At 37.5% G+C, this 24,230-nt stretch overlaps 1 pseudogene; it reads left to right on the top strand.

Annotated features, from left to right (window-relative positions):
- The first annotated feature begins 22,898 nt into the window (after positions 1-22,898).
- Positions 22,899-23,710, top strand: LOC103261177 (annotated as a pseudogene).
- The last annotated feature ends 520 nt before the right edge of the window (positions 23,711-24,230 follow it).

The raw sequence follows: 24,230 nt of genomic DNA, 5'->3' as shown, positions 1-24,230 counted from the left end.
GAAGTCCAGGGGCAAAATTCCACAGAAGAGGACAAGAGTGGCACCCCACCACCATCTTGAGGGTGGGATAGGAAAGTGCTCCGACTTGCTCACCATGGAGCAACAAACCCAATCTCTGTGACTGGCAGGTAAACTACTCAGGGATTGATTGTGACCCAGAGGGGAAATCCTGAAAGCACAAACTAAGGAGGGACCTGATGAGTGCTGAGTCTCAGGGAACCCACCCCCTACCCTGCCGGACAAAATGTGTGGCAAGAAAAGGAGGAGGAAGTACTCCAAAGAGATCAGTGGTAAGTCCTGGGCTGACCCAAACCCCCTCCTCCCCAGCAATTCTCTGAATGTCAGATCCACACAGCTGGGTCACGACTGAGAGGGACAAACCCAGGTGGCGCCTACGTCATTTGCAACAGGATAATTCCATTCCAGGATAGGCCTGGCTGGGGCAGCCCCCACCCCCATGAGTACCTACCTAGGGAAGTGACAATCCTGCACACACACACCCCACCGGAGGAGATCTCCCTGACCATAGGAGAGTGGGAGGAGAGGACTGCAGCCCCACCCACCTCCACTGCCGCTCCTCCTTCCCTGCTTCAGACACTGAGGAGAGAGTGAAAGAGATGACTCTGCAGGAGAGACCTGATGAGAGAAACAATTACAGAGCCTGCAACAAGAAGGCAAATTTTCTTTATTTTAAATTTGTAAAAAATTTTTTAAAAATAATTTTTGACTGCTTGTTAGGTCATCTATTTTTAGAATATTTTTCCTTCATGCTTGAATTTGTATGTGAGGATTTGATCTGCTTACCACCCCATATATTTTTTTCTTTTCTTTTTCTGTTTCTTCTTTTATTTGTCATTTTCTGTCTATGTGTGTATATGAATAATTGAGTGTTCATCTTTCAATTTTGTTTTTGGTGGTTTGTTTTTGCTCTTTTGTTCTTCTAGGTTTTTTTAATTTTCATTTTTTATAGTTTAAGGTGTGTGTCAATATACTTGTGAGGATTCAACCTGAATTTGATTTGTATTTTCCTCTGGTCTTTCTGTTTTTCTTCTCTAGTCACTTTGTGCTAGGCATGTGTGTGTGTGTTTAGTTTTGTTTCACCTTGTTGTTTTTCCAGTTTGTTTTGGGGTGTGTGTGTATGTCTGTGCATGTATGTGTGTGTGTGTGTGTGTGTGTGTGTTTGTGTGTGTGTGTGTGTGTGTAATTTTTGTTTGCAGTGGTTTCTGCTTTACATCGTCAAATAGAGTGGGCAGGAGTGGGTCTCAGGGTACACATACCACAATAAGTGAACACTGTAATTTGCAAGTAGTTTCTGAATTCTAGCACTTCATACCCTACTTTGGTCAAAGTTCAAAAATTACATGAAGCACCAAAGCTTCCCATCCACCATCCTATTTCAAAATAGAACAAATCCAGAGCCTGGATCAAGGAAGAGTAGAGGACTGAGCAAACATCAGAAGGGAAAGCCTCTCCCACTGACACTGAATAACAGAACTAATGAGAAAAACAAGAGATTAGTCACAAATGAGGATAAACCAAAAGAAAGCCTCCGGCAATTCCAAGTGTACCAAAGACAAAACTCCTAAAAAGTCAGACCTTGGTGCACAAACACTAGAAGTCACTAATGACTGAACTGAGAATATGACTGGGATTAGGGAATGGATGGAAAGAGTGGACAAGACTCAAGAAAGACAAGCTGCAACACTGAAAGAACTTGTAATAGAGACTTTGGCAATAAAAATTTTCATTCAGGAAATAAATAAGATGACAAACATGGAAAGCAGAATTGATCTAGCTGAAGAAAGACTCTCAGAACTTGAAGACCAGAACATGAAATTAACCTGTGAAAAACCGAAAGAAGACTCAGAAAGAAAGAACGCACTACAAGAGAAGTGCGATTATATCAAGAGGCCAAACTTATGCTTGATAGATATCTCAGAAGAAGAAGAAAGGAAAATGAAGAACAACTTTGAGCAAGTATTCCAGGAAGTAATCCAATAAAACTTTCCTCATCTCACCAGAGATGTGACCCGCCAAGCACAAGAGATACAGAGAACCCCCAAAAGACATCGTGAGTAGACCAATCCCTAGACACATAGAAATTTGCCTACACAAAGTAGGCATAAAAGAAAAAATCCTAAAGGCAAGAGACTACCTACTGGGGAAAATCAATCAGAATAGCAACAGACCTATCAGCAGAAACACTACAAGCAAGAATGAACTGGAACCCTATATTCAAAGTCGTCAAAAATAAAAAATGTCAACCAAGAATTTTCTATCCAGCCAAACTCAGCTTCATCAGTGATGGAGAATTAAAATCCTTCCCAGATATCCAATCCCTAAGAGATTATGCAGCTTCCAGACCAACTCTACAGGAGACACTTAAAAAGGTATTCAGCAAAGAAAAAAGAAAAAAAGAATGACCACACACTTCCCAAGAGAACAGCAGAGCACAGAATCAACAGTGCTATAAGAAACTTGAAAACACACACATACATTAACCCAAAGCCAAAAGAAAAGCAAAGAAAAAACTTTTTAAGAATCTCATGATAGCAATAAACAATCACATTTCAACAATCAGCTTGAATGTGAATGGACTAAATGCACCACTGAAAAAACATAGAATGGCAAACTGGATAAGAAACCATGACCCAATTGCTGCCTCCAGGAGACTCATCTCACTACAAGGATAGCACACAAAATCAAAGTTAAAGGATGAAAACTTAGTTTCCAGACAAATGGATCAGAAAAGAAGGGAGGGGTTGTCATCTTAGTATCAGATAAAACGACCTTTAAGCTACCAAAGTTTTTAAAAGATGCAAAAGGAACTATATAATGATGAAAGGTTCAATCCATCAATAAGAAGTATCCATCCTAAACATATATGCACCAACACAGAAGCACCAGCGTTTATAAAGCAATTACTAAGTAAACTGAAAAAAGATATTGACTGTAACACTATTATAGCAAGGGACTTGACTATCCCACTAACAGTCCTAGATAGATCATCAAGGCAAAAAATCAACAAGGAGATCTAGGACCTAAATTTGATACTTGGCCAAATGGACTTACTACAGATTATTCCACCCAACAACCACAGAATATATATTCTACTCATCACCACATGGAATGTACTCCAAGATTGATAACATCCTTGGCCATAAATTAAGCATAAACAAATTCAATAAGGTTGAAATCTTGTCATGAACACTCTCAGACCACAGTGGAATACAAATAAAATTCAACACTAACAGCACTTCCTCAAAGCCCACAAAGACATGGACACCAAACAGCATGATGTTAAACAACTACTGGGTCAACACTGAAATCAAAGCAGAAATTAAAAGATTCCTGGAAACAAATGAAAATGAAGAAACATCTTACCAAAACCTCGGGATGCCATGAAACCAATTCTAAGAAGGGAATTTGTGTCTCCATGAGCACACATCAAGAACATGGAAAGATCACAAGTGAGGACCCTAACAAATCACCTAAGGCAGCTGGAAAGAGAAGACCTCCAAAACCTCAACTTTAACAGAAGAATTCAAATTGCCATAAGAGCCCAAATATGGGACATAGAAGACAAAAATATCATAGAAAACTTCAGCAAAAACAAAAAGCTGGTTTTTTGAAAGAATTAACAAGATTGATGGACCCCTAGACAGAATGACCAAGAAAAAAGAAAAAGCCCATATAAACACAATCAGAAATACAAAATCAAATCACATCTGATCCGAAGGTATACAAAAGATTATCAGAGATTACCATGTACACCTATATGAAAACAAACTTGATAACCTAAATGAAATGGAGGACTTTCTGACATCACACGACCTCCCCAGGTTTAAACAAGAAGACATTGAGACACTAAATTGACCAATAACAATCCAGGTAATTGACTCTGCCATATGAAAACTTCCTATAAAAAAATCCCTGGACCAGATGGCTTTCAAACAGAATTCTACAAAGTGTACAAGAAGGAGCTGACACCAATCCTTTAGAAAGCATTCAGGGAATTGAGAAAGATGGAATTCTCCCCAAATCATTTAACAAAGCTAACATCACACTGATACTCAAACTGGGTAAAAATCCAACCACAAAAAAAAGAGAACTGCAGGCCAATCAATATCCTTTATAAACACTAAAACACAGATGCAAAAATCATCAACAAGACTGTAGTAAATTGGATCCAAAAACAATCTCAAAATCATTCACCATGACCAAGTAGGCTTCATTCCCAGGATGCAGGGCTGGTTCAACATTCGCAAGACAATAAATGTCATTAAATACATCAATAGATGTAAAAACACAAACCACATGATTGTATCATTTATGCAGAAAAAACTTTTGATTAAAAGCAAGCATCCCTTCTTGATAAAAACTCTCAGCTGGGCCCGGTGGCTCAGCCTGTAATCCTGCACCTTTGGGAGGCTGAGGTGAGTGGATTGCCTGAGCCTGCGGGTTCGAGACCTGCCTGGGCAGCGAGACCTCATCTCTATAATAAATCAAAAAATCACCTGGGTGTGGTAGCATATGCCTGTAATTCCAGCTACTTAGAAGGCTGAGGCGGAAGGATTGCCGGAGCCCAACAGGTCAAGGCTGTGGTGGCCAGGAGCGGCCACTGCACTTCAGTCTGGGCAACAGTGAGACTCCAACTCAAAAAGTAAAAATAAAAATAAAAAAATAAAAATAAAACTCTCAAACACCAAAGTATAGAAGGAATATAACTCAAAATAATAAGTGCCATCTACAATAAAGCCACAGCTAACATATTGCTAAATGGATAAAAACTGGAAACATTTCCCCTAAAAACTGGAACAAGACAAGGTTGACCACTCTCATCCCTCTTGTTCCATATTGTGTTGGAAGTCCTAGATCGGGCAATTACACAAGAGAAGGAAATCCAGGGTATCCAAATAGGAAAAGAGGAAGTCAAGTTGTCCCTCTTTGCTGATGATATGATCCTATACCTTGAAAATCCAAGAGAATCTGTCAAAAACATGCTTGCACTGACAAAGGACTTTGGCAGTCTCAGGGTACAAAATAAATGTCCAAAAGACAGTTGTATTCCTGTACACCAACAACAAGCAGGCAGAGACTTAAATTAAAAGTGCAATCCCATTTACAATAGCCACAAAAAAATGTAATACCTTGGCAACTTCCTAAGCAGAGAAGTGAAAGATCTTTACAATGAGAACTACAAAACACTGCTCAAAGAAATCCAAGAAGACACAAACAAAAGAAAAAATATTCCATTCAAATGGATAGGAAGAATCAACATCATTAAGATGTCCATCTTACCAAAGGCAATCCACAGATTCGATGCAATACCCATTAAGTTACCAACATCATTCTTCTCAGACCTGGAAATGACAATATACAAATTCATATGGAAACATAAAGGACCCAAATAGTCAAAACAATCCTTAGCAAAACAAAGCAGGAGGTATTACATGCTCAGACTTCAAACTTAGCCCTAAGTCTGCAGTAACCAAAGCAGCCTAGTATTGGTACAACATGCAAATAGACAGATGGAATAGGATAGAGATTCCAGAAGCAAAGATGAGCAACCAACTCATTTTTGACAAAGCCTCCAACAACAACCACTGCGGAGAGGAGAACCTGTTTAGTAAACGGTGATGGGAAAACTGGCTGATCACAAGCAGAAGATTGAAACAGGACCCCTACCTATCACCATACACAAAAGTTAACTCTAAATGGATCAAAGACCTAAACTTAAAACCTCAAACTGTAAGAATCTTAGAAAAAGCAGTGGGTACCCTTATGGAAATTGGAACTGGCAGCCACTTCTCATTCAGAACCCTAAATGCCCATACCTTAAGAAATAAGATAGACAAGTGGGACCTCAACAAACTAACACGTTTCTGCAAAGCAAAAGAAACCATCAAGAGAGCAGGGAGACAGCCCACAGAGTGGGAAAAAATATATCTGTATATCTGTATATCTGACAAAGGCCTAACATCTAGGATCTACAAGGAACTCAAATGCACCAAAAGGAAAAAAACAAACAGCCTCATTCAAAAGTGGGCAAGAGGCATGAGTAGACACTTCTCAAAAGAAGATATACGGGCAGCCAACAGACACATGAAAAGATGCTCAGCCTCACTCATTATCAGTGAAATACAAATCAAAACCACATTGGTACCACCTAACCCCAGTAAGAATGGCCATCATTAATAAAACAAACAACAACAGATGCTGGTGAGGATGTGGGGAAAAAAGAACCCTTCTACACTGCTGGTGGAAATGCAAACTAGTGCAACCTCTTTGGAAAACCATGTGGCAGTTTCTGAAAGAATTAGAAATTGACCTATATAATCTGGCTATTCCCCTAATTTGGAATATGCCCAGAGAAACTCAAATCATTTTACAAAAAAAAAATGCCTGCACATATGTTTGTTGCTGCTCTATTCACAATAGCAAAACCATGGAACCAACAATGTTGCCCATCGAAGCTGGAGTAGATTTTTTAAAATGTGGTACATATACACAATGGAATATTATGCAACCATAAAGAACGACAAACTTATGGACCTCCCAGCAACTTGGATGGATTTAGAGTCGATTATACTCAGTGATCTGTCACAGAAACAAAGAGCAGAGTACCATATGTTCTCACTCATAAGTGGACCATGAACAATTATAATACCATAAGAAAGCAAATGACAGTAGTGGGAAACTGTCAAGGGAGGAGGTGTGGGATTGGCAATTGAGGGCAACTGCCTGAGGTGGGAAGGGCACACCTAATCAACAAGTGTACCTGCATAATCAACGTCTGTATACCTAACCCTGAATTGCAGCCCACATCTTTATAATAAAATAAAATTAAAAAGAAAAGAAAAGAAAGAGCATAAGAGATCTAGGAGGCAAGAGGAGAAATCAAAGTGCTGGAGTTTTCAAGGAAGAGGTTGCAGAGAAATAGGGGAAGCAGCTATGGTGCTTGGGGGGGTACTCTGGGAAGACAGACCTAAAAAGATGGTGATGGGTAACTCAGGTACCCTTGTGCACCCTCGTCAAGAAGAATCTATCTTGACTAGCAAATATTGCTTTTCAAGGTGGGAAAATATTTTTTAGCCAGATGGTTTTGTTGTTGTTGTTGTTGTTGTGACAGTATGGTATGCTGAGAATGGCCTATAGGGCAGCCCAGTTTCACTTAATTAATAATACATTGATACTCGCTAAATTAAGCAAGGAATGAAAAACATTTCCCAAAGTGCTTTACAGAACACTAGTACCCACTTGGAGATTTACAATGGTCATTAACATTCCAGTAAATGTTCTGGAAAAATGGTCAGCAAAAGAGCCTATATGACTTTAATTCAGTATCTCCCAAGCTTAATGTACTACAGAACTCTTCTTTTCATGTAAGACACTTTGATGGCCCTGGCACAAAATATAAAACATTGAGACCCAAAGTTATTGCTTGATGATGTGGGAAAAGAGAGGATATTTTCTTGTATACTGTTACAAGAAAATATACTGGCATTCTTATGTCTGCCCATGACAAAATTGTTTTAGTTTCAGCTTTAGTTCAAAGTTACCTGTTTTAACTTCAATCAGGAAGAATACCTATTATGAAAGATATTAGAGAGAGGAGGGAGGAAAAGGGAGGGTGCAAAGGAGGAGATGGGGAGAAATAATCTGCCAAAGTCACAGAGAGCAGAAGGATGCTGATCTTGCAGAAAAACCAGTAAAGAGCTGAAGACACAGGACTCGTGCTTGATGGAGAGATAAGAAGTTTTGCATAGCCAGGGCCAGTAAGATGCTTTATTAGAGGGAAGCCTTCCATAAAAATCAATAAAGGAAAACAACATACTTAAAGATTGTAAAAGTATAAGCAAAGAGAATTTACTAGTAATGCTCTGAAAGAAAGAAAAGTCTGAGACAAGAACAAGACAATGTCTACAGAAGGGAATCCAGATCAGTCCAGAATTAGTCACACAAGTAAAATATTACGCCAAATTCCTCAGTGAAGTGGTCTGGGAAAATGATATGAATTGCAAGGCCAACCTTAGTATCTACTGTGTATCCTTATGGTTTATTGTATAAATCGTTATAGGTGAATATATGAAATAACTATATGTTCTTTTCATAACAAAGTACTTTTCTCAATTTCATGAAGTTCTGAGTTAAATAAACCTACTGGCTGAAAATGTAAATGAATAACTAGAAAATAAATTGAAATGTAATCAAATATTTAATTTCAAAGATGAAAAAATATATTGCACATAGAATTTGGTTCTTCCAAAAAAAGTTTGAAATGAGCAGTGATGTCCATTGCTAGTGCTACTGCAACAAGTTTTTCTTTCAGAGGCCTGCTAAAAGGTGCACGCTAATTGGAATCTGGAGGATGGGGACTGGACTGGGTGTCAGTCAACAGATGCAGTCTGGCTTTGGTAAGGCATTTGTCACAGATAGCACTACTGGAAACAAAGCTTACACACTGATCCTAGAACAAGCTGAGCAAGGAGAAGCTCCCTATCTCCGTGCATACACTAAGGACCAGCTTTCTGCCATAAAGCAGTCGGGCTCCTGTTTCAAAAGAAAAAGCAGATCAGATGCTAATACTTCTTTTCTGTGTAAGATGACTCTGAATACATTTCCAAAGAAGGGAGACAGCTTTCAGCTCCGAAAAATCTAGCTTTATCTTCTTGGCTACAGGTTGTCATTAAATGAGTGCCCTTGCTGAATGTACAAAGGAGAGAGGGTGAGAACAGGGGGTAGAAAGAAAAGCAAACTGATGAATAAAAACTGAGCTTTCAGACTTAGTGCACAGCACCTGCCTATGGTCAGATGAAGTTTTAAAAATAGGTAGGAAACTTGCTGCCCACTGGAATAAGTTCTTTACAAAGAGAGACATAGATATTAACCTTTATTATCCTCAAACTTTGAGAATGACAGTCATAAGGCCCTCAAAAAATATATTTAAAGAACTGAACTAAACTTTTTGTTTGTTGATGAACTGCAGAAATTACTCGAGTCAGTTGCCTTTAAAATCATTGTGCTCAAAACATGTGCCTCTAACTGAGCATCTCCATCAGAATCATCTGGACCCCCACTCAGCTCTACTCATCATAATTTCTGCATTGGAGCTCATAAGTAACCCTGTATTCCCAACCCAGCCCCATCCAGTTTCCCAGGCCCAGATGAATATTAGAAATGCTAAGGTTTGAAATCCATTGCTTAGAATTACCAAGATAGATTTATCACTGAAAACTCAATTTGGACTGCTCCTCATCTGAAGGTTCCCATTCACACCCTGCATCTCACCCCACCATGTCGTTAACATTTAGCATTGTTTTAGTAATTTCCCTATTTTAAATTTGCTTTTTTTGGATATAGGTATGTTGTCCTTTCCTGTTCTATTTTCCACCCTGTTATTACAGTTATATTCTACAACTCTAAGATGAGCCTATGAGTTTCAGGTGTATCCTGTCAGTGCCCAGGTCACTCTCAGCTCTCAACAGGAGTCTCTAACAGCCTGCCTTGACTTGTCACTGTTATTCCTTTAAGTCTTAAATGACTTTACAGTATTAAACAATAACTCGACTCCCAGGAAGGACATCCTCATTATTGGTGAGCAATTTAGCAACATGAATTAGAATTTCAACCTTTTGTACTTATCCACTAAATAAATAGTAATATAAACATAAAGAGATAGACGGAATGATAGATAAATGCCCATCATGAGGTTGTTTAACATATAATGCTAAAAATTTGGAAGCCATGAAAATGTCTGTTAAATAAATGTTACACTCCATGTGAAGGAAAGCTGTAAATAATGTTCAAATGTCCTTGCCATGTAACAAGAATAAAAAATTTAGAAACAGTATTAAATTAGACCATTTAGTCAGTTTGGGCTCAGCTCAAAAGCTTTCGTCCCCAAAGACTGCCTGTGCCATTCAAAACAGAGGGAGAGAAACCAAAAATAAAAAGAAAGAAAAAGAAGAAAAATAATAAATATTAAAATTTAGAAAAAGTTGAGAGAGGAAGGAAAGAGAGCAAAGGAATAAATGAAAATAAATGAAATTATCAAAAATTTAAAATAGAACGTGATTCTGAAGAACTTATTAAGCATGCTGGAACTGAACCCCCTCAGTTCCACAGTGTTCTCACCAGGTGAAATGTATCAGTGACCTCACCAACTTAGTTGCTGGCATGGTTAGACCACTAAAATCCTGTGAATACTGCCTAGGGCAGTAGACTTTTGAAAAAGGAACTCTTATAATAAAAGAAAAAAGATAAGAAGAAAATGCATTGTTTTTGGTTCTTGTCAAATAAAAGCAGTCTTTTTTTTTCGCGTTGGAGTCTCACTTTGTCACACAGACTGGAGTGCAGTGGTCGCTCCTGGCCACCTCAGCCTCGACCTGCTGGGCTCCAGCGATCCTTCCGCTTCAGCCTTCCGAGTAGCTGGAATTACAGGCACGTGCTACCACGCCCGGCTGATTTTTGATTTATTGTAGAGATGAGGTCTCGCCAAGTTGCCCATGCGGGTCTCGAACCCGCGGGCTCAGGCAATTCACTCACCTCAGCCTCCCAAAGGCATGGGATTACAGGCTGAGCCACCGAGCCCGGCTAAAAGCAGCCTTTTTCCAGACAGATACCTTAGTATGATGCTACGTATGGAGGGAAAATAAGTGCATAATAGAAAATTCAACTGTATGAACTTTTACTCATGCATTCAACTGAAAGAAGTTTAAACTACAAACTGTGAGATGCAGCAAATAGAATGTTCGTTAATTTTCTGTATTATAACTTAATTTCTATTTTAAGCCCCTCCCCTGCCAAAGTATTTAGAATAGTCTATCTATTTCCATTTATCCTCACTCCACAGTTTTTTCCTCTGTATTTTGTCAAGGTACAAGAATTCATTGTGCTGTTTGTTCAGTTTTTCATTAAGTCATTCTTTGTGCCCAACCACAAAGCTCCATTCTATTAGCCAGCTCTTTCTATTTACTCTGTGCCATTAATGGCTATAAAGGAAACTTCCGGATGTCTATGCCTTGCTGGGCACTGGAAATACGTATCTGCAAGGCTGCCCAAGGACCCATTAGTCCAGATATAGCACACAGCAATTTTTATTGTTTCCTGTATTCTTCTCTTTCCTGTATTCATACATATGAAATGTGACTTTGTCCTTCAATCTCTTCAATCTTCAGTCTGACCTTGGAACTTGTTTTAACCAAGTAAATGTAAGCAACCATGGTATAAGAGGAAACTTAAAAAGTGTTTGTGCACTGAGCTGGTGTCTTTTACTTGAGACCATCATGAAAACAACATAAATAAGCCTCACCTAATCTTTTGGTCCTCTTCGCTTTTTTTTGTTTGTTTGTTTGAGTGGGGTTCTCATTCTGTAACCAATGCTGGATTACAGTGGCACAATCACAGCTCATTGCAACCTCACAGTCCTGGCTCAGACAATCCTTCCACCTTAGCCTCCAGAGTAGCTGTGACTACAGACCACCACGCCCAAGTTTTTTTTTTTGAGAGTTGAGTTCTCCCTTGTTGCCTAAGCTGGTCTCAAACTTCAAACTCCTGGGCTCAAGCAGTCCTCTGGCCTCAGCCTCTCAAAGAACTGGGATTATAGGTAGGAGCCACTGAACCTGGTTCCCTTCACTCTTAGTCTCACTAGATTCAGCATAAGACAATAATTATAATTCTCAGTTTGAGGGTTTATATTGGAATAATATCTACAGATATACCAATCCCATGAATTGAAAGGCAATATTGTTAGAATGGCAGTTTCTCCCTGGATTGATCTTTGGAGTCAGTATAATCCTTTATTAAAACCTCAGCTAGTTTTTGTGTAGGATTTGACAAACTAATCCTAAATTTTATATGGAAATACAAAGAACCTAGATAACCAGAATTCACTCTACCTGAGTTAAAACTGATTCTTTCAAGGCCATGTGGTATTGCATATGTGGATAAACATGTTAAAAAATGGAATATAATGGAGCACCTAGAACTCCTCACAGTTCTAGTCAACTGGTTTTTGCACAAAGGGCATCAAGAGAATTCAGTGAGTGGTCTTTCCAACAAAATGTACAATATATAACCGTATTAGAAAACAAAAGAAAAAATACCTTAGATCAACACAGCAAGTAAGCTAAAATGAACCATAGACGCAAATGTAAGAATTAAAAAAACAACAATATAAAACAACCTATAGAAAAAAACACAGCTAGCCTACCCTGTAGATTTTGCACGTCTCAGCCTCTCCTCACACAATCATGTGAGCTACTTTCTTAACTATCTCTCTTCTCTTTCTCACAAAAGAGAATCTGTTTCTGAAAAGCCCTGACCAATATAATACTTTATAAATATACACACAGAAATCTTCAACAAGTACTAGCAACAAAATCCAGTCTCATATAAAAATGATTATACAGCACGACTAAGTGAAATTTATTCTGGAAAAGTAAAATTTGTTCAATATATAAAAATCAATGTTACATGTCATTAATATAATAAACTGGAAAAAAAAGATCATCTCAATAGATGTAGAAATAAATCATCTGACAAAAATCAACACCTTTTATCATACCCGCACTTTACAAACTAGAAGTAGAATGGTATTTCCTTAATATGGTATGAAAAACATCTATGAATAAATCTATAGCTAACATGCTTAATGTTGAAAAATTGAAAGCTTTTGTCTATGAACAGGAACAAGACAAGAATATCAGTTCTTACCATTTATTATCTACTAGTTATTGCAATTGGGAAGAAAAGGAAACAAAACAATTGGGCAAGAAAAGGAAACAAAACATGTTCATATTGAAAATAAAAAAGTAAAACTGTATAATTATAGATTATAAAATATTGCATATAGCAAAATGTGACAAATATGCATACATACACAAATATTAGAGCTGAGAAATGATTTATACAAAGTTATTGGATGCAAGAACATGGAACCAAACATGCTGCCAGCAAAAGAGGACTGGATAAAAAAATGTGGTACATATACACAATGGAATATTATGCAGCCATAAAGAAGAAGAAAATCAGGAACTTCATGCAACCTGGATAGAATGAGTCTATAATACTGAGTGATCTTTCCCAGAAACAAAGAACTGAGTATCACATGTTCTCACTCACAAATGGACCTTGAACAACTACCATAGTACTATAAGAAAAGGATTGACAGTAGTGGGTATCTGCGGGGAAGGGGGAGGAGGGAGGGTTGTTAGGTGGGATTGACAGTAGTGGAAGGGGGGGTACACTTCATCAACAAGGGTACCTACACAATGAATATTTGTATACCTAACCTTGAATTGTATTCCAAAATTTAAAAATAAAAAAATTTCTTAAAAAAAACCAAAGTTGTTGGATGCAAGCACAACATAAAAAAATCAGGTGTATATTTGTACACCAGCAATGAACAGTAAAAAATAAAATTAAGAAATGTCATTATTAACTGCATTTATAGTATCATCCAAATAATATAAGAATGAAATACTTAGAAATAAATTTAATGAAAATATGGCAAACATTGATGTCAAAATACTATTGAACATGATTTTAAAAGGCCTAAATAAAGTTAAAAGGTGTTTTTATCTTAGATTTAAAAATGTCAATACTTCCCAATTGATCAGTAGATTAAAATCAAAATCCCAATTTTCTTTTTTGTAGAAATAAACTAAAATTGAAATTCATTGGGAAATTAACAGGATCCAAAAATAGCTAAAACAGTGTTTAAAAAGAACTTGAAAGGAGAGCAAAAAGGTGTTGCCCCAAAGAAAATGAGCCTTTGAAGATATGCTACAGATATTACTGATAATAATGACAAAGCAACGACTGGAAGAGTTTGTGAATATGACAGACTGGTAAAAATATGAGAATCCAGGGTTCACAATGAATTATCCCCATGACTGTTAATGGCACCCAGAAATATTCCATATTAAAGATTAAAATTAAAAAGTGACCTCAGTGTTAAAATTCGAAGGTTTTAAAAAGAGAAGTGGCAACACATGGTTAAGTATGATGTCAAGTTCTTTAAAAGAACAGAGGATTTTGAGGAGGAAAGTTCTAGAACCCACAGCCAGAATCAAGAAGCAGTCGTATTTTTGTGACTTATGATATAAGAAGTACAAAAATTTTTAAAATGATGTGACAGCCAGGTTTAGTGGCTTAGCCTGTAATCCCAGCACTTTGCGAGGCTGAGGTGAGTGGATTGCCTGATGCCATGGGTTCCAGAACAGCCTGGGCAACTTGGTGAGACCTCATCTCTACAATAAATAAAAAAATTATCCGAGTGTGGTAGCATGTGCCTGTAGTTCCGGTTACTTGGAAGGCTGAAGCAGAAGGATTGTTGAAGCCCAACAGGTCGATGCTGGGGTGGTCATGAATGTGCCACTGTACTCCAGCCTGGAAAACAGAGTGAGACTCCAACTCAAAAAAAAAATGATGTGACTTCACAGAACATCAAGGGAAATCATTAATTCAGTAGAGGAGCAGTATCCTATTGATGGCAAGAAGAGATCAATAACTGAAGAGCATAAAGAGATAGAGAATTTTGGTGATGACATTATAAGATCTTGAGGAATTTGAGAGCATAAGGGGACTGAGTAAAATCAAGGAATAGAGTCAAATTAGGGAATATTCATATTCATATGGGGGAAATCTAAGTATAGAAACAAGGAATTTTAGGATTCCAGTGATGATTGAGGTAGACAAGGTCATAAAGGATGATTGATTCTGTCCAATCTATTTACCAGAGAAAAACAGGTTATAAATAGATCTTCTCCTTGAACTTGGTTGAAGTGGCAAATCGCAGTCCTGATGACTTTGACTAGTGGTTTACCAAGAAGGAGAAGAGCTAGTTAAACACATTGTTTCTTATATTACATGCTATGTCATAGCCAAGAAGAACACGTGGTGTTCCTATGTGTGTGTTTTAACACAGAACATATTTTGTTTCAATAGAGTGGCCCATCAGAAATCAGTTTATAGTCATTGTATTTACAAAACTGCCTTGAATTTTATAAGAGATACTGCACTCTTGATGACCTAGGCTAGCAGTTCCTTAATTGGAAATGACTGAGTTTACTTTCTTTCCACGTTTGGATGAGTATATTTGGGTGATGTAAAAGGAACAAATATCAATGACTTGCAGCAAAATGTCTCTAATGTACTTAGTGTAGTCTATGAAATTTAAAGAGAAACTAGGGATGTGGAGTCTTTATATCTCCTCCCTCTCCTAAAACATTCATTTTCAAGTGTCAATGTTATTACTTTTCCACCTGATCTTGCTAAAATTGTGCAGAAAGATTATAACCTTATCAATAAAGTCAATTTTTAAAAAATGCACTGCGAGATTTAATTTTCAGAACCCATGAATTTCTATTGATTTGGGAGTACACAGCCAAGAGAAGTGAGAGAGAAATTTGCAATTTGTATCAAGGATGCCTATTTCAAATGCCTTTGTGTTCCAAAGCGGCTACATTTCAGAAAAATAGGTACTGTTGATGGGAAAAGGCATAATCTTCCTAGATATTATAGTTTCCTAAAATTAGTTTTAAATGTGAGAATAAGAGATAGTGTTAATCTGGTAAAGCTGTGAAAGTATATACTTAAAATTATGTTTAATGTTAGTTTGTGGGGGAAAAAAGAGACAATCATATTTTTAAATGACCTTACAAGAAAATGTACATATGGGGAAAGAGTTTTCTTGCAATTTTATCTTAGAATTTACACTTTGGATTTTAAAGTGCCCTATTATAGAATAAAACATGAACAACTTAAAAAAAAGGAACCGTATGAAAAAATAATTTTTCCTGTAGTTATGTCATTGAATATTTCCATGTGTGCCTAATTTTTCAAGTTGAACTAGAAAATAAGCAGATGGGTAAACTTAGAGAATCAAAAAGTTAAGTATTAAATAATTACTTCAAATGTGGAATCAACTTGGTTTCCTCTACAATATCTAATTCAGGAGTATTTTTCTTCTAAATCAAAGGCAAAATGAAATGAAAAATGATACTTTCTTAATCACCAGATTTACACAACTAGAATAATACACAGGCAGCAAAATCATGATCTGGGCCAGCAGAGAGCTTATACTGCACTTATAGACAGCACATCTGTTAAACGGTACATATCAAAAACTAAAAGTTGCTTATAAGAGTTCTTTTAGTTTCAACACGGCCAAGGTAAATTGGAGAAGGCCATGGACCAGAAAGGAGGTTGTTATGAGTGAATGACATGATCTAGAGAGACGGTGACACTGAGCACAAAAATTTGGACAAAGCAGATATAGACTGCGCAAACTTCAACACAGCTTTTTCACAAAGAACATGTTTGCCTCAAATTATGTATTGGTATATGCCAGGATTTTACAAAAATGTAAACATCTTATTGGGCCATTATGTTATTATGAAATGCATTTTTTCCATTTTAGTTGCCAGATCTTATTAAGAAAATCAAAATTTCTGTGCACTTTTAAAAAGTAATAATGTATTTGAGTTTTATAATCTTTTGTTTATAGAATCCTTTGACCTCCAAAATGCAAAATCATAAACATCTAAATTAATTTTGCATATAGTTTTGTGTAATTATGGATTTTATAAATCACTCTGGACCCATATACCTGACTAAAAAGCCCTATATTTCTACTCAGTATTGTCTACCCTTATTTTCTACAAAAAAAAACCATTCACAGTGAAATGCACACATTTATCTCTCTGGGAATTAACATGCTGGTTTTTGTGAAGGAAGATCTACACTTATTAATATTTTAGTTTTCCTCCAACGTTTTTCAAATTTTTATTTCAAACATGAGACATATATAAAAATAGACAGAATAGTATATATGAATTCCTAAATATCTGTCACCCAGCTTCAACAACTATAAAGTCAAGATAAATCACATTGGATCTAAGTCCCAGTCTCTATTTTTCTTCTGTATTATTTTGAAACAAATCTCATCCACCATGTAATCTCCTTCATTAGTATTTCAGAATGCTGTTTTTTTTTTAGTTGGATTCTCACTCTGTCACCCAGGCTGGAGTGCAGTGGCACACTCACAGCCAACCCAGTGTGGACCTGCTGGGCGATCCTTCCACCTCAGCCTTCCAAATAGCTGCAACTGCAGGCACACGCTACTATGCCTGACTAATTTTTATTTTTTTAATTGTAGAGACGAGGCACATGAAGTTGCTTAGGGTGGTCTCAAATCTGCGGGTTCAGGCAATCCTTTCACCATGGCCTCGCACAGTGCTTGGATTACAGGCTAAGCCACTGAGCCTGGCTTCAGTATGCACTTCTAAAAGTCAAGGACTTTTTTTTAGACACAAAATATTTTCAGAATTTTTAGATATAAAATAATTAGAAAGAAAATTTTAGACATAAGAAAGTGCTTGTCTTTTGGTTTTTGTGAAGGAGGATCTTCACTAATTATATTATTTTTCTTCCAGTATTTTTCAAATTTTTACGGAGAACATGAGATAGATATAAAAATAGGTAAAATAGTATGTGTGAATTCCTGAATATCCATCATCCTGGTTCAACAAAGTCATGGTGTAGCACATTGAATTTTTAACTTTTAATACAATTAAATTTTCAACTAGTGTTTAACTTTTCAGTTGTCTTACAGAGAGCTTAGCTTTAACACTTATTTGAATCAAGGTTTAAATATTGCTCACACATTGGGTTTGATTGACAAGTGTTTTAAGTCTCTTTTAACCTATATGATCTCCCCCTCTCTCTTATTCTTCTGCCCCTCTCCTGCGACTTATTAGTCAAATAAACTGGGTCACTTGCCTTGCAGATTATTACAAAATCAATATTTTTGGTTTTTGCATTTTCATGATAGAATTTAACATGCGCCCCTGTCCTTTTTATTTTCCATAGATTGGAAATTGAACATAGATGTTTTATCCAATTCAGGTTAGTTTTTCTTCTTTACAACTATTTCATAAGTAATGTGTTTTCTCACCAGGAGACAAAAAAAATTATCTAGTTATATCTCTTTTTATGATGTAGTCAGCCTTTGCTGCTGAATGTTTAGACTCTTCTTCAGTAGCAATTGAAAACAATGTTATTGTAATGTTAGCTTTTCTTTATTCATTACTCCACTTCATCTAGTATTTTGTTACTTGATGACCCAATTGGAATAGAAAAAGCAGGATACTTGAGTTGCTCCCTTTATTTAGAAGCTTTCAAAATAATAAACTGTTTTCTACTATCCTGCAATGATAGCCAACTTTTTTCTTATTAAAATCTCATATGTAAATGTATTTGATATGTCTAAATCCATTCTTACTGTCTCTATAGATGTTCAAATTGCCACGTTGTTTGTCAATGGGATTCTCTAAGTTGGCATCTGAAAGAATGTGACTTGACCCTTGCTATTTAGTGTAACAACATTGCTCACAAAATTTTTTACATAATAGGAACTACTGTGGTCTGAATATGTGACCCTCCCCCACAAATTTATATGTTGAAATCCTAATCTCCAAGGTGTTAGTATTAGAAAGTGGGGCCTTTAGGGAGTTGATTAGATCATTAGGGTGGTGTCCTTAGGAATGTAATTGGTATTTTTACAAAATAATCCCAAGGGAGCTCATTCCCCCACTTTTACCATGTGAGCAAAGGACAATAAGGTACTATGAACCAGAAACCAAGCTCTCCCCAGACACTGAATTTGCTGGTGCCTTGAATTTGGACTTCCCAGTCCCCAGAATAGAGAGAAATAAATTAATTTTCTTTATACACAATCCAGTTTATGGTAGCAATGCAAAGCTGAGCCCTTTTCCTCCTAATCCCTTCTCCCTCAGTTGCTACTCGAGGGGGTATGATTAAGCAGCCAAAATAGGAGAGATAATGAACAAGGAAGAGGAAAACAGCAAATCAACACTCCTTTTTCTCCTGCATTCTCCCAACCTTAAAGCAAGCTTCATCTTAGGGATTGGAAGTGTTTTAACTCTGAATGATTTTAGAGTTGTTATAAACTTAAGCCTGAACCAAGGGGTTTTATTGGTTTTCTTTTGTTTCAAAACTGACTAGGAAGGAACAGGTAGTGTGGTGGGTACTAATAAAGCCCAGATCAAAAACTATTTTTATCATCCAAAGATATTGAAATCTTAAAAAAAAACAAAGAAAAGGAAGAAAAGAAAAAGGAAAAAAAAACCTGATTAGAGAAGCTAAGGGAACTGACTGATTAATTCAGGTAGAAAAAAAGTGGATTCATAAGGCAAGTTCAGTGAAAAAAATTATTTTACTTTCATCATTGTATCTTGCTAAGTTCAGCTCTATCAAAACCTAAATGTGTTTGTTCAATTATTAGGTCAAAAGAGTATAGAATAAAAGATAAGACCACAGAAAGAGAACAGTACCTAGCTGACAGCACTAAACTATTCTTAGAGTGTGTGGCAAAAATATCTAATTTAGGCTACTGGTGGTAATGATACTACAGTTAAATTCATTAAATGTACAGTCATTCAAACTTTCATCTGCTATATTTCAGGCAATATTTCATCATTGTGTCTAGAGATGCGAAAATAAATATGACACACAGGTCTCTGCTCTAATAGAGCTTAAGTTCTAGCAAGGAGAGATAGATGATGAAACAAAAATAATTAAAAATTAGAATTTTAAATATTGGTAAGTGCTATGAAAATAAAAACTGGGAAAAGTGATAGAATACTGCTGTGTTTGGGAGAAAGGGGTCTTAATAGGGCTAAAAATGTAAAATCTCCCTGAGGAGGTAATATAGGTGCTGAAATTTGAATTTTAAGGAGATAGACATATGAAAAATCTGGAGATGGATGCTCCAGGTAGAGACAATGTCAAATGTAAAAAGATCTGAGAAAGAGAAAAATAGGTTATGTTAGAGGAGTAGAAACAATATAGCTGGAGCAGAAGTAGAGGGACAGTGAGAGTTTGGGAAAGGCAAAAATATATAAAGTCTTAAACACTACAAATAATGTTGTGCTGAATAATTTTGGGACATCAGAGTTAGGGGGTCATTGTACATGCCAGTTATGGAGATTAACAGAAGTGACTACTTCATTGCACAAGGTGGCACCACACGTGTGGCAGACTTTAAATTAAAATAAAGCATGAAATATATCCCAGTAAGTCTATGTATATGTGAAGCAACTGTTTGCTGTGCTACGTAAAATGTGACTCTTGAAATGCTTCCATGTTTATGCTTAGTTAAGCATATCATCAAGCATCTATGTGTCATGGGCCTATTCAGACATGAACTTCAACTAGAAAGAGAACTATCTCAGATGTAATTTACCCTCATATCATTTAATAACTTCTTGACCTTAGCAGTGAAGAGGAGAGTTCCCAAGGAATCTCAGATGGACTATTGAATATAGTCATCTATATGGCCTGGGCAATAATGACTGATGAATTTCTGAATCATTCAAAGCAACTTCTCTATCTAAGCAAGATCACTGCTTTGTTTAAAAGCTTTCCCTCCTTATGAGAGCTCTTTACTGGGACCGTGTGGTCTGTATTGTCTTAGAATTACCTGCCAAGGAAAGACACAATATTAATGTATTTTTTAGAACCTCAGTTTCTACGCATCTTAATTAAAGAAAATTTTTAAAAAACATTCCATAATGAATACTCTGAGTATTATATATGTATGTACATACATGAATATGCTTATATGTATGTGTGAGCATGTATACTTTTTTGCCCATATACAACTGCAAAATTTTCCTACATACTCATAGTAGAAGAGAACCAAGATCCACCAAGCCAAGCCATGCCTTGTCTCTGGCAATCATGATCTATACTATACCCCAAATCTCTGTAGAAGGATAAAGTAGAAAACATTTGTGGGATTAGCTGTGAGTGGGGATGTACATTCCAAGAAAGGAAGATTAGCACTTTAAAAAATAACTACTACCAAGAACATAAACATGTTGTCAATCTAAAATTCAGATTGATGACATGGTAGTTGGCAGCACAAAAATGTAAGCATTTCAAGAGGCACATTATACCTAGTGCAGCAAGCAGTTGCTTCACTTATACATAGATTTACTAGGGTAGGTTTCATGCTTGGGATTTATTCTATTGTTGTATTTTATATAGAATTAGTCTGTGAAGATCTCTGTTGTAACTTCTGAGGCTCTTTGTAAATGTTTATGTTTAATCTCCTTCCTCATCCAAGCCATAGTAAACTTTCCAACACAGTCAGCTAGAAAAAAAGTATCTCCTAAAATGCATACTTCTTTAACACCTAACTTTCTGACCCTGAACTTCTTGAATTCTACATATTTTAGGTCATAAAGACACCAGGAATGTAAAGAACCTGATGCCAGGAATCACTTTATGGAGAACAGGCAAGAGAAAAATTCAAGTTCGCTCTGATGTCTGTTCAGGACAATTCATCAGGTGTGTTTGTTTATTTCAACACCATCTTGATTCTTTAATTTCTTCCTGGTATTTACTAAAATCTCATCGGTGCTGAAGACTGGTTTGACATTTGGGCATCCAGGCAGGAATCAATAAATACTTTTCAGTAACTAGTTCAATTGTTTCTTCTATTGTTTTCCAAGCAAGTTGACAGAGCCCAAGACCCTCAAAGATCAAGGGCATGTCTAAGTGCATTCTGAGTTATGACAGTTCTGCCACTGAAAATCCTCTGTCGCCTGATTCTTTTGTGTAGAATGATGGGTGCACAGAGTAAATGTTCATTAAACGTTAATCTCCAAATTGAAATATTTTATTATTGAGACATTTCTACTTTTGAGAGTTTCTACATGGAACACAGAAAAATGTATTGGAAAGGAATGTTAGAGGATACATTTACAACCGCTGTACACAACGTTCCTTTGTACAATGCCTAATCCATGCTATTTAGTCATTACATACTTAGGAAATAAATGAATTAGCCCATTTGCCACTTTTAAAATATACTTTCTTGCAAAGTGGATAAACCATAGGATGTGTGTTTCCACAATAAAATTACACAGAGGAATGTTTCTTCTACAGTTTCTTCACCCATAGTTACCCCATGACCCAGACACATTAAACAATTTGAGGTTTCCATAGATTGTCCAATATTCTTGAATACCTATGCCTTTGCAAATTCTATCCTTTTTTGAAAACTTCTCCTAACCCACCCATTTTCCTGTCCACCTAATTTTTAATAAATCAGCTAAACAAACATTTACTGAATGTGCACAGGTATGGCGAGGTACAAATGGGAACTGGTTGGACCCTGCAAAAACTTTGCAGCTAAATGAAGGAGACAAATATGTAAGCAAAACATGTAATATGCTATGATGAATCTAGAGATTGCACAGGGGTGGAGTGAAAAGGGAAAATGCAACTTGTGAATCACAGGGAAAGTTTTTCAGAAGGAAGGACTAGGAATCCACCAAGTAGGTCACCGTTGGAGGAAGGGGATTGCAGTCACAGTGAACAGCATATGTGAAGTCACAGAGGCCTGCAATAGCATGGTTCGATTGAGAATTCAAAGTAGTTTACTGTGGCTGAAGAACTAAGAGGCATTTTTTGTTTGTTTTTAATGCACAGATCAGCAGAGGCCAGAGCATGAATAACATGGAATATCTTACTTTTTTTTTTTTTTTTGACTCAAGCAATTTCCTACCCCAACCTTCTGAAACCTTGCGTATTTTACCAGAGTTTGAAATTTATTTTACACATGAGGGACTATTTATGGTTTCCGGGCAGCAGCGGCGGCGGCGTGGAAGGCAGCGAGGCCGGGGTGGCAGAAGCCGGCGCAGCGACCACAGTGAGAGCAGCGAGATCGGAGCAGACCACGACGAAGGTGAACAGTCCGTCGGCCCGGCTGGGCCACTGGGAGAGCGGCCACCCGGAAGCGGGCCGGGAGAGCAGGCGGGAGGCCGGGCGGGCAGCGGGCAGCCACCGAGCCGCGAAGCGACATGGTGCTGCTCAAGGAGTATCAAGTCATCCTACCTATATCTGTAGATAAGTATCAAGTAGGGCAGCTGTATTCTGTGGCTGAAGCCAGTAAAAATGAAGCGGGTGGTGGTGAAGGTGTGGAGGTCCTGGTCAACGAACCCTATGAGAAGGATGGTGGGAAAGGCCAGTACACACACAAGACCTACTACTTACAGAGCAAAGTACCTACCTTTGCTCGAATGCTGGCCCCAGAGGGAGCCCTGAACATACATGAAAAAGAATGGAACGCCTACCCTTACTGCAGACCTGTTATTACAAATGAGTATCTGAAAGAAGACTTTCTTATGACGATTGAATCCTGGCACAAACCAGATCTTGGTACCCAGGAGAATGTGCATAAACTGGAGCCTGAGACATGCAAACATGTGGAAGTCATATGTATAGACATTGTAGATCAAGGCCAAGTACTTAGTAAGGATTACAAGGCAGAAGAAGACCCAGTAAAATTTAGTCTATCAAAACAGGTCGAGGACCCTTGGGCCCAAATTGGAAGCAAAAACTTGTAAATCAGAAAGACTGCCTATGTAATGTGTGCATACAAACTGGTTACTGCCAAGTTCAAGTGGTGGAGCCTGCAGAACAAAGTGGAAAACTTTATATGTAAGCAAGAGAGGCATCTTTTTACAAACTTTCACAGGCAGCTGTTCAGTAAGCTCGATAAATGGGTTGACCTGACCATGGACGACATTCAAAGGATGGAATAAGAGATGAAGAGACAGCTGGATGAGATGAGAATAAGGACCCAGTGAAAGGAATGACAGCAGATGACTAAAGCCACCCTCTCCTTCTGCACTTTTTGCAAGACAGTGGTCAACAGGAAGGCCCAGCAGCTCCACCCTCCCAAGTGACAGACCATCTTTGGTTGCAGCCTTTCTGTGCCCATTCTTCAGGCAACTTTTGATCCCTTACTGTAGCTAATTCTAGATGCCCTTTAATATTGTGAGCAAATAGACTGTCTGGTATTACAAAGCCCATGTGTGCAGGAGCCTACTCCTATGAGATATGTGGCATGCAGGTTGCCATATTTTCAGCTCCTCCCTCTCTTTCCATTGTGTTCTGACCCATTTCTGTGTGTGCCCCCACCTTTATTCCAGGTGACATTTTTAGTCTTTCAAAATAGCTGCCTTTTGTGTAGTGATGATTTGTTTGTTTGTTTCCAACCTTGGGATAAACTGAGGTATTTTGCTTCCTGGGCAGATCTTTGCAATTTTGAGTGCTCACCTGGGGATAGAGAGGGGATGACTTAGAAATATAGAGCCTCCCCCCCCCACTCCCTGCCACCCGCTTCCACA

The sequence above is a fragment of the Carlito syrichta genome, unplaced genomic scaffold (genome assembly GCF_000164805.1).
Source record: "Carlito syrichta isolate Samal-C Ts95f unplaced genomic scaffold, Tarsius_syrichta-2.0.1 Scaffold303628, whole genome shotgun sequence".
NCBI lineage: Eukaryota > Metazoa > Chordata > Mammalia > Primates > Tarsiidae > Carlito > Carlito syrichta.
Note: the sequence above shows the minus strand (reverse complement) of the source record. Positions and strands in the feature narration are given on the sequence as shown.